This window comes from Pistacia vera, unplaced genomic scaffold (genome assembly GCF_008641045.1).
Source record: "Pistacia vera cultivar Batoury unplaced genomic scaffold, PisVer_v2 Contig46, whole genome shotgun sequence".
Taxonomy (NCBI): domain Eukaryota; kingdom Viridiplantae; phylum Streptophyta; class Magnoliopsida; order Sapindales; family Anacardiaceae; genus Pistacia; species Pistacia vera.
This window is the reverse complement of record NW_022196290.1, coordinates 797929-808909: the sequence shown is the minus strand read 5'-3', so window position 1 is coordinate 808909 and position 10981 is coordinate 797929. Positions and strand designations below refer to the sequence as shown.

Here is a 10981-nt window from a genome sequence, read left to right as displayed (position 1 = left end):
GTTAAAGAGAATACACAGCTATTATAATAATGTCTTCTATACTGGATTCAACTTGCTTTCCTTTCTTTCTTTTACATGATTCAATCCAAACTTCAACACAAGAAAGAGTATATCCAACCCGTACTCTACAATTGGAGTACCACACCAACCCCCCTCCTCGTAGGCAACCCTTGCAATCTTTCCTTTAACGTTTTCTCTTTATGTTGAACCTAATTGCACATAACAAGTACAATTACGAGGGTAATGGCTCTCGATCTTCAAACTAATGAATCACCATAATCCTTCTGCAGTGAAATGTTCTAACTCTAAAATCAACTTCAATCGCAAAACCAAAGAATACAACAATATATAATGGTAATCTGTAAAACACATACCTTGGATGAATATTTATATATGGGTTAAGGCAACTTGGATGTATATTTGTATATCAAATATATTGACAAATGGCTGATCGGATGCAAATGTATCAATGCATCTAAGATTCTTTTGACTTAAATATAAGGGTCAAATTAAGTTTTGAATGTTTTTTTGACAGGTTTGAAGCCCACCCACTGCATGCTTCCTAGAATTAATTTCAACTCAATATAAATCAATAAATGAATAAAAGTATAAAACATTACCTATTAGTATTTACTGGGGCTTTTCCTTTGGTTTGCTAATACCAACTTCAAGCTGCAAGAAGTCATTGGCTTTATCAATTTCAAGTTTCAACGAAGCAGCAAACTGATTTTAATTCCTAAAATCACCCACAAAGACAAAGTATTTAGGTTATTTTGACAAACAATGAAAACATGAATGGGAAATTATGTACTCTACAAAAATTTAGATTCATGAATTAATTTATGATCTATAAAATATAAAGTTTTCAAACAGAAAAGAAACTAAGATCATGGCAAAATATTATATAGAAATCAAACTAAGATTAAAACAACATTATATCAAAATCTTTAATCTAGAAGTCCCAACACAATTAAGGAAAAAAATAAAATTACCGAAACAACCCTAAGTAGTAAGAACCACCATGCCACCAGCCTCCTTAATCTTTTTCTAAGCCATCTTCGACACCAGTTTCGCCTTGATGACGATCGGCTTGTTCTCTGGCAAAGCCCCTTTCCCCAAAACCTTAAAGTAACCGAACTGCGTGACATCAATCAATGGAAGATTGTCTTTGCCCGCCTTCTCTTTCAAATCTTCTAGAACCATTGACCAGAGCTTGTCTATATTGACTATGGGGCAGTAGAACTTGTTGCGGAGCTTGTGGAAATACCTCATACCCGCTTTACCAAAATACCCCGAGTGGTACTTGTCGAAGAGGATCCAGTGGTAATGCATGCCTTCGGTCCAAGGTGTTTCCGGTGTTTCCCGATTCAGTCGTGGCCAACACTCACATGGCCCCTCTTCTTGTGGTTTTTCTTGAATCATGTCATCTTTTTTGGGAGGTTTAAGTATTTAGGGTGTTGATTGGAGAGTGGAGGAAGGAGAATAAAGAAATTTATGTGGTGGGGCGGCTAAGGTTTTGGAGATTTTTGTGGTGTGTGGGTGTTAATGGACCCTCAAGTTAAGCCTATAATGTCTCTATAGACCCAATAATCTTCCAATGACATATTACAAATTAATGTTTATAAAAGATCAAGGGTCCACTTGATATGGTATATTCGAGTGGAGCTCATGTTAGAGTAAGTGCTCTAGAGCCAATCAATTATTGTAAAATTGACTCTGTAATAAATGCTTATTTATCAATAAAAGGCATATTCTTCTATATCGTGTATGTAATGATATATGTCCTTAGGATGATAGAACCGTGACGAGGGTATCAGGTGTTTCAAATCTTGATAGTGAGAACCCTATGATCACATATGGTGGCCATTCTAGAAACGTCCGTAGCCCCAATATTTTTCTGACCAAGGAAATAAATAATACGGTAAGGCTATCATAGTGTTAAATAACCCTGTTGAAAGGCAGTGATTGATCTCACTTGTCAAAGTTGTTTGTCAACAACCTGGTGCAATGCATGGGTGCTTGCTAAAGGCAAGTTCACTGGATAGACCCACCAAAGGATTCCATATGGATGGTAACCCCAGTGTCTGTGGAATAAATCCTCTAACGGATGGTGGTGCATGTGATCCTTAGACTTGAGATCACCGAAGCGCCTTGTGAACCAATTGGTGTAGTTTGACATTAGCCCAACGTAGTTCTATTCAGAGCTATCAATACGATAGTGATTGGCTACATTCAGAAGTGTATCGAGACTATGGTGGATCAACAAAGGATTCATAACTCTTAGGTACGGGAGAAGTTATCTCACTAGGTAATTCAGTAAATGGCAATGACACTAAATCTGTGGCCATAGTGGGATTGAGTTGATGCTCAATCCAATTTAATATTCCTGTCATTTGGTTCAGTAACTGAATACAAACATGTTGAGGATATCTGAGGTTGACACTATTTCTGTACCTCAGTCTCGATGAGATAACAGTTGATGAAAGGATTTGATTGCATGGTAACCATATCGTTGACAGGCTACGGTTTCGCTGAATCCGAATCTATCGGGTGGCCATGATGCCTTGCTAGGGGCCAATCTTGGTCTATGTGTGGTGAGACGATTAATTGGTGTTAATCACGATACTACACACTGCCGATATGATGAGGAGCCTACGGGTCACACACTTAGAAGATAATTTAAGAATCGATTTGTGAGAAGGGTATTTTCATCTTTTAAGACGAAAAGGTATTTTGATAATCTCACAGTGCAATTAAATTTGCTGAGGTTGTTCTCTGTATTTAATTTTAATATTAAAATTAAATTAGTGAGATTATATTTAAATATATCTCTGTATATATTTAAATGATTTAAATGAATTATTATTATTAATTAAATATTAATATATTGTTATATATTAATTGATTTTAATTATAATAATAATTAATTAATTAAAATACCATAAAGGGTGTGTTTGGTTGCAAGGGTAAACTAGGGTTGGAGCCCATGGCTATTCCTAAGTGGAATAGGGTTTTAATTGTTGCACTATATAAGTGCAACTTAAAATTAAAACATATGAGAATTATTTATTCAATTAAAACCCTAGCCACCCTATCTCTCTCTCTCTCTCAAGAACAAAACTTTTCTTGTTCTTCTTTCTTGATTCTTGAAGCCCTTGACTGTTCTAGCAAAATAATCAAGGGTTCTGCGGATTATCTTCGTGTGGACTTCCGTGAGTACGATCCTACTTTGGATCGATTGACGAAAAATCACGTGAACAGTAGACGATGAACAATAACCGTGAACAGTGTTCCTGTACGAAGTCAGAGATATTCAGAGGAGCCTCCAAACGTACGTAAGTATTCTAATCCTTGAATGGATTTACTTTATACAGATTTTGTTTATAAACATGTAAACGGTATAATCTATACTCGGATCTTGGCAAAGAAAGGTAATTGATTTACCGATTGAATTTTTGTTTTTCCACTACGTATGGTAGATCAATTACTTACAACTCATAGGGTAGGTTTGGTTCAGGTTCATAAAAAATTATTCCGGTAATCAATTTTTTTAATTCAAGAATCACCATGTTTGGTTGTAAAGTTAAAAAAAAAAAAAAAAAAAGATTTTAGTAATCTTAAAATACCAATAGTAGTTTACTGTAGGTAAACTTAGAGGTAATCCAATTATCGAGTGAAAGGGTGTTATGTTTTCATTACCTTGGTAATCGTATTTATGTTCCCATTTTACCCTTGATTATTAAAAGTTTCGGATAGAAATGCCCTCGTATGTCAACGAAATAAGATGTCGATGTTCAAGTTGTTGCTATTGCCATCTCCGATTGTTGACATTTTTTATTCCACCATTCTTAATCTATTCTTCTTACTTTATTATTTTACAATAGTCTTGTACGATTGTATAAAATTTTTTATGAAAGTATTAAACCAAACACATAAACAATGAAAAAGTTTTTAAGAAGGTGATTTTGCAGTATTTTATATGATTTAATTTGTATCATATCTTCTATAATTTTAACCATATTTTATATGTTTTAATTTGTTTTTTTCTATTTTCTTGCATTATCTATATATAATTAACAATAAACAAATGCTTTCATTCTAAAATATTAATAGTATTATTAATGCTATCGTCGTCATCATCTAAAACATACATATAAGTCCATATATACAAATATGAAAAATTACCAATTTTTATAATATTTCATATCTCATAGCTAAAATCAGCTATATTTCATAAAGTGTTAGTTTTAAATGATCATAGAAAAGAAAAAACCTTAGAGATCCTTTAAAATAAAATTTTATTTTACAAAACCCCACACTCTTAGCTCGCTGAAGAGTTCTTAAGTTAACTATTGGTTGAAGGTTCCAATTTGCTATTGACCTTATCGGTGTGATTAACACTATGTTTGACTATAACTATTTAATTTATAAGTAATAAAAATAAAATTACTGACATGATAAATTAGCATATCTATAGCTGCATATTATAAGGATCTTAGAAAATTAATTTTCACATTGTTTATTTGCTACAAATTCAAATAATTTATAGCTAATACACTCACTCTAGCTATATATTTAAACTAGTAGTTAATAATGATACTATAATATTGCTACTACCATGAAAATGAATTTTGTATAGCTAAATACCTTAATTAGCTACAAATTTCAATATTTTATAGCTAATGCACAAATGATAACTATATAGTTAAACTCATAGCTAATAATGATACTATATGTCTTATACATAAAATGTTTAAAGCTAAATACCTTAATTAGCTACAAATTTCAATATTTTATAGCTAATGCACAAATGATAGCTACATAATTAAACTTGCAGCTAATAACGATACTATATGCCACAAATAAAATCTTTATAGCTAAATATATTAATTTGAAGGAACCGTGTCATGGCAAGTGCAGAATTGTATATATGTAAAAAAAAAATCTTACCACGGCATGATCCCTGTTACCCAAGATCATGATTTCGTTGGCGGCTCCTTCTTTGGATATCTCTGATTAATCGCTATCAACCCAACGTAGGATTGAGTCCATCGATATCCACACGAGGGCAGGCTCGGGATCACCCCAAGATTAACTGCTAGACCAATCTTAGAGCTTAAGGAAGGGAGGTAGAAATTAAGAGAATAAAAATTCTCTTGGTGGCTAGCGTTTGGGCATGAGCTTTTGGGAGAGGGAGAAAAATTAATTTAATTTTTCTCAAAAGAGGTCTCTCTAAAAAAATCTCTCATTAATTAAAATCCATTGTCCCTTTATAAAGGCAAACCCAAACTAGAATCCTACAAGGATTATGAATCCTTGATTTCCAATTTTGTTTGGATTGCAATCTCCTTAATTCCAATTTGAATTGAATTGCAATCCTTTATATTAGGGATAAGAATATCTCTTAAGATATTCTCCAAAATATGAATTTTAAATAGCTATTTAATCCATATATATATATATATATATATATATATATCACATTTAATTTTGAATTTAAATTAAATATATTCCTTCATATTAAATAAAATTAATATGAATCTAATTTGACCAAAATTTCTCCAATATGATTATTGCATAATGGCGCCAACCCTAGCAAAATTACCAAAGTGCCCTTTTTGCCCATAATGACGAAAATACCCCTTGGACTCCCAAATTACCAAAATACACTTTTGGCCCAAGGACAAGATTGTCCTTCCATTTCCATTCTTCACTTAACTACCTTCTATGTGTGTGACCCGAAGGCTCTCTACTTTGCTGTAGTGTCCCGAGGTATCAACCAATTAGTGTTTTCGTACACCAATCAAGATTGGCCTCTAGCAAGAGATCATGATTCCCCGGTTAGCAAAGATTCAGTGATCGAGCTTTCCTTGTCTACGGTATGGTTACCGTAAAATTTGATCTGTTTCATCATCTTATATCTCATCAAGATTTGAGTACATAAGTAGTGTCTACCTCAAAACTATTTCCTTCACATGTTGTATATTCAGTTTTTGAATTTGACAACCATATGAGGTTGGATTTGAGCACCAACTTGGTTCCACCATGGCCACAGCTTTGCAGTCGTAGTTCTTTAACTAAATATCTTGCCAAGATAAGGTCTCCTATAACTAGGAGTGATAAATCCTTCATTGATCCACCCTAGCCATAATGTACTTCCTAATGTAACCAATCACCACCGTTCTGGTAATCCCAAAGATAGATGACGTTAGGTTGGTGTCAAATCACATCAATCTTTACACACGACGCTCTAGTGATCTCAAGTCAAAGGACCACATGCACCACCATCCGTAAGAAGATATATTCCTTAGACACTAAGTTACCATCTTGTATGGAATCCTCTGATGGGTCAGTCCAATGGACTAGCACAAGCAAGCACCCATGCGTTGCACCAGGTTGATGCTCACAACCTTGACATGTGAGATCTATCACTATCTTTCGATAGGGTCATTCAACGTGATGATAGTCTCTCCGTATAATCTATGTCTTAGGTTATATTTATACTATGACTACGAACAGTTTAAGAAAAGCCACTATTTGTGCTCATAAGGTTCTCATAATTAAGATTTATGACACTTAATACCTTCGTCACTGGTTTCAACCTTTCTAAGGACATATACTATTTTCTTTATGCGTAGTAAATAAATACTATAGTATATTGCTTATAAAGAAGCATTTGCCTTTTATTCATATAAAATGTGAGTTTACAAGAGCTACAATATTGGCTCTAGTGCACCTACTCTAACAATCTCTCACTTGCACTATAGCCAATCATTTATTCGTTTAATCCCAAATGATGCTATGTGCTTATCATGCTTTTGCTGTGACAAAGCTTTCGTTAATGGGTCTGCGATGTTATCATCAGTAGGTACTTTGTCAATTTGTATGTCACCTCTTTTCACTATCTCTTTGATGAGATGGCATCGCCGGAGTATGTGCTTAGATCTTTGGTGAGATCATGGTTCTTTAGCCTAAGCTATAGCACCACTGTTGTTGTAGTAAAGCATAACTGGATCAACAATGCTCGGAACCACTTCTAGTTTAGTCATGAACTTCTTGATCCAAACAGCCTCTTTGGCCGCATCATCTAATGCAATGTACTCGGCTTCCGTTGTTGAATCCGCTACAGTGCTTTGTTTTAAACTTTTCCAACTCATTGTAGCCCCATTAAGACAGAACACGGAACCTAACCACAATCGATAGTCATCCTTGTTAGACTAAAAATTGGCATCACTGTATCCTCTTACAGTGAGATCATCTTCTCCTCTATAAACCAAGAACATATCCTTAGTCCTCTTAAGGTACTTAAAAATGTTCTTGACTACTGTCCAGTGTTTTTCACCTGGATCCGATTGATATCTACTGCAAATGCTCAAGGCAAATGAGACATCATTCCTAGTATATAGCATGGCGTACATGATGGACCCTATTGCCAAAGCATAAGGAATACTACCCACCCTATCTCTCTCCTCCTGTGTTTTTGGATACATATCCTTAGAGAGATACACACCATGTGACATTGGAAGATAACCTTTCTTTGAATCTTCCATACTAAATCTTTTCAGTACTTTGTCAATATATGTACTTTGACTTAGGCCCAACAACCTACGAGATCTGTCACGATAGATCTTTATACCGAGGATGTAGGTTGCTTCCCCTAAATCCTTCATGGAGAAGCACTTGGATAACCAAGTCTTCACCGTTTGCAAGTTCGGTATATCATTCTCAATGATTAATATGACATCGACATATAACACTAGGAATGCCACTATGCTCCCATTGAATTTCTTGTATACACAAGGCTCATCTTCGTTTTATATAAACCCAAATTCCTTTAGGATTCATCAAAAGAATGTTTTAGCTCCTTAATGCTTGCTTGAGTCCATAAATGAATCTCTTCAAGTTACATACCTTCCCTGCTTGTCCATCAAGAACGAAACCATCAGGTTGTGTCATATAGACGTCATCTTCAAGGTTTCCATTTAAGAAAGCAGTTTTGACATCCATCTGCCAAATTTCAAAATCATTGTATGCAGCAATAGCTAGCATAATTCTGATGGACTTCAACAGTGCTACTAAAGAAAAGTTTTCATCATAGCCAATCCCATGCTTTTGTTTGAATCCTTTTGCAACCAGCCGTGCTTTATAGGTTTGAATGTTCCCACCCATGTCAGTCTTCCTCTTGAAGACCTATTTACACCCTATGGGCTTGACTCCTTTGGGTGGATCCACCAGATCCCATACTTGGTTCTGGTACATGAAGTCCATTTCAAATTTCATGGCATCAAGCCATTTTGCGGAATCTGGATCTGACAAAGCGTCATTATAGGTTATGGGTTCATTGTCTTGATAGACTAATATGTTGCCACTTTGAGTCATGAGAAAATTGTTTCTCTCAGGCTCACGACGTATTCTCCTAGACCTACGCAGCTCTTGTGTTGGAGGTTCACTTTTTTCCACTCCTTGTAGAGCGATCTCCTCATGATGCTCGACGATCTTTGATGGCACATCATCTTGTCTATCGTTTGATGCATCTTATGTTTTTAGAACTTCATTGAGTTCTACCTTTCTCACATTATCTTCTCTTTGAAGGAAATCATTCTCTAAGAAGACTCTAGTACGAGCAACGAAAACTTTCTGCTCTATTGGATTGTAGAAATAGTATCCCCTTGTCTATTTAGGATACCCCACAAAGATACACTTCTCTGATTTTGAGGCTAGCTTGTTCAAAGTCAATTTCTTAACATAAACGTCACAAGCCCAAACTCTTAGATTAGATGAGATGAAATGGGTTTTCGCCCGTTCCATATTTCATATGGTGTCTTATCCATTGATTTCGATGGTACACGATTTAGTGTATATGTCACAGCCTCCAGAACATAGGCCCAGAAAAATGTGGGTAAATCTGTGAAATCATCCTTGATTGAACCATATCTAGCAAGGTTCAATTCCTCCTCTCAGACACTCCATTGTGCTGAGGTGTGTAAAGAGGTGTGAGTTGAGATATTATCCCACCTTCCTTAAGGTATGCATCAAACTCTAAACTTAAGTATTTTCCTCCCCTATCAGATCAGAGAACCTTGATATTCTTGCCCAGTTGATTATGTACTTCATTCCTGGATTCTTTAAACTTGTCAAAAGATTCAAACTTATGTCTTATTAAGTAGACATATCCAAATCTACTGAAGTCATCAGCAAACGTGATGAAGTAAGAATATCCACCTCCGACTTGTACTAATAGTGGTACATCACTATGGATGATGCCTAAGAGTTCCTTTGCCCTTTCATTGTGTCCAGTAAAAGGTGACTTGGTTATTTTGCCTACTAGGCATGACTTGCATACCTCATAAGACTTAAAGTCAAATAGGTCCAAAACTCTGTCCTTATGGAGTTTTCCTATGCGAGTCTAGTTCACATGACCAAGCCTACAATGCCATAGGTAAGTTTGATTAAAGCCATCAACCTTGGCTTTCTTATTATCTAGATTGAAAATCTCATTATTATTTAATTCTAGAACATACAAACCACTATGTAATCTTGCAATTCCATATTTAATACCATTAAAACTAATTGACATCAATCCGTTAGTTATCATAAATTGATATCCAATGTTGTCCAAAGTGGACACAAAAATAATATTCTTTGAAATTGAAGGAACATAAAAACAATTCACAAGTTCCAATACAAGGCTTGAAGGCAAACTCAAATAACAAACCTCTATAGATAATGCAACAACGTGTGCTCCATTCCCAACTCGTAGGTCCACCTCTCTTTGACCGAGTAGTCTACTCTGTTACAGTCTTTGCACAGAAGTGCAAATATGAGAACCACATCCTGTGTCAATAACCCAAGATGAAACAGAAGATACATTGATTTCAATCATGTACATACCTTTAGAAGAAGCTGCACACTTCTTCTTCTTCTTCTTTCTTGCTAAAAAGGCCTTACAATGTTTCTTCTAGTGGTGAGGCTTGCCACAATGGAAGCAAATAGCCTTTCCATCTTTGCTCATGCCTCTAGCAGGTTTAAGGACATCTTGGGGTTGAGCTTTGGATTTGCACTTGGCATTTCCTTTGCCTCGCTTCCCCTTTCCTTTCATTGGTGCAACGTCAACTAGCATCACTGACTTGGATATCTCCATGTCTTTCTCTGTTGTCTTTAGCATATTCAGGAGCTCTAAGAGATACTTCTCCATAGAATTCATATTGAAGTTCATTATGAGTTGGGAGAAAGAATCAGGATTGCAGAACAAGATCAATTGATAGTTCTACCTCCATACCAAATCCCACTGTTTCAAGCTTGTGTATGTAGCCAATCATCTTGACTACATGTGGGCCTACTGGGGTTCCCTCAGTCATTCAACATCTATAAAATGCCTTTGACACCTCATAATGTTCATGCCTAGCACGTTTCTGAAAGAGCTCTTTGAGATGTGTGATGATAGAGCCAGCATCTAAATTCTGATGTTGCTTTTACAGATCAGGTGCCAACAATGCAAGTACAATACATTGTACAATATCAGCATCATCTAGGTACTTTCTATAAGCATCTATAGCTTCCTGAGCAGCTTCAGGTTCAAGCGCTTCCATAACAGGTTCATCAAGGATGTACAACTTCTTTTTTGACTTGAGTATAATCCGAAGATTTCTATACTAGCAGTGAAGTTTATACCATCGAACCTGCTTTCCTTTTCTATGACTGATCATAGTGACAGATTATTGGTAGTCATAATGTAAATCTACAAATACAAATTAAAACAGAGTTAATAATAAATTAATAAGGCCTTTTATCAATGAATATGCTGCCACTATTTTTATTCAAGTTAATAGCCCTCACTATTAAACTCGGGAAGGTGTGACAGTCTTCCTAGTGGGCCGAAATCTGTTCATTCCTAATTTGACCTCTCACAGGGACAAGTAAATTGTAATAACTCCTTGATACTAGGATACTCATAGAAATACATAAAGCAAAATACATTTAT

General features: G+C 35.4%; 1 pseudogene; it reads right to left on the bottom strand.

Annotated features, from left to right (window-relative positions):
• Positions 1 to 1002: 1002 nt before the first annotated feature.
• On the bottom strand, positions 1003 to 4980 carry LOC116145054 (annotated as a pseudogene).
• Between the last annotated feature and the right edge of the window lie 6001 nt (positions 4981 to 10981).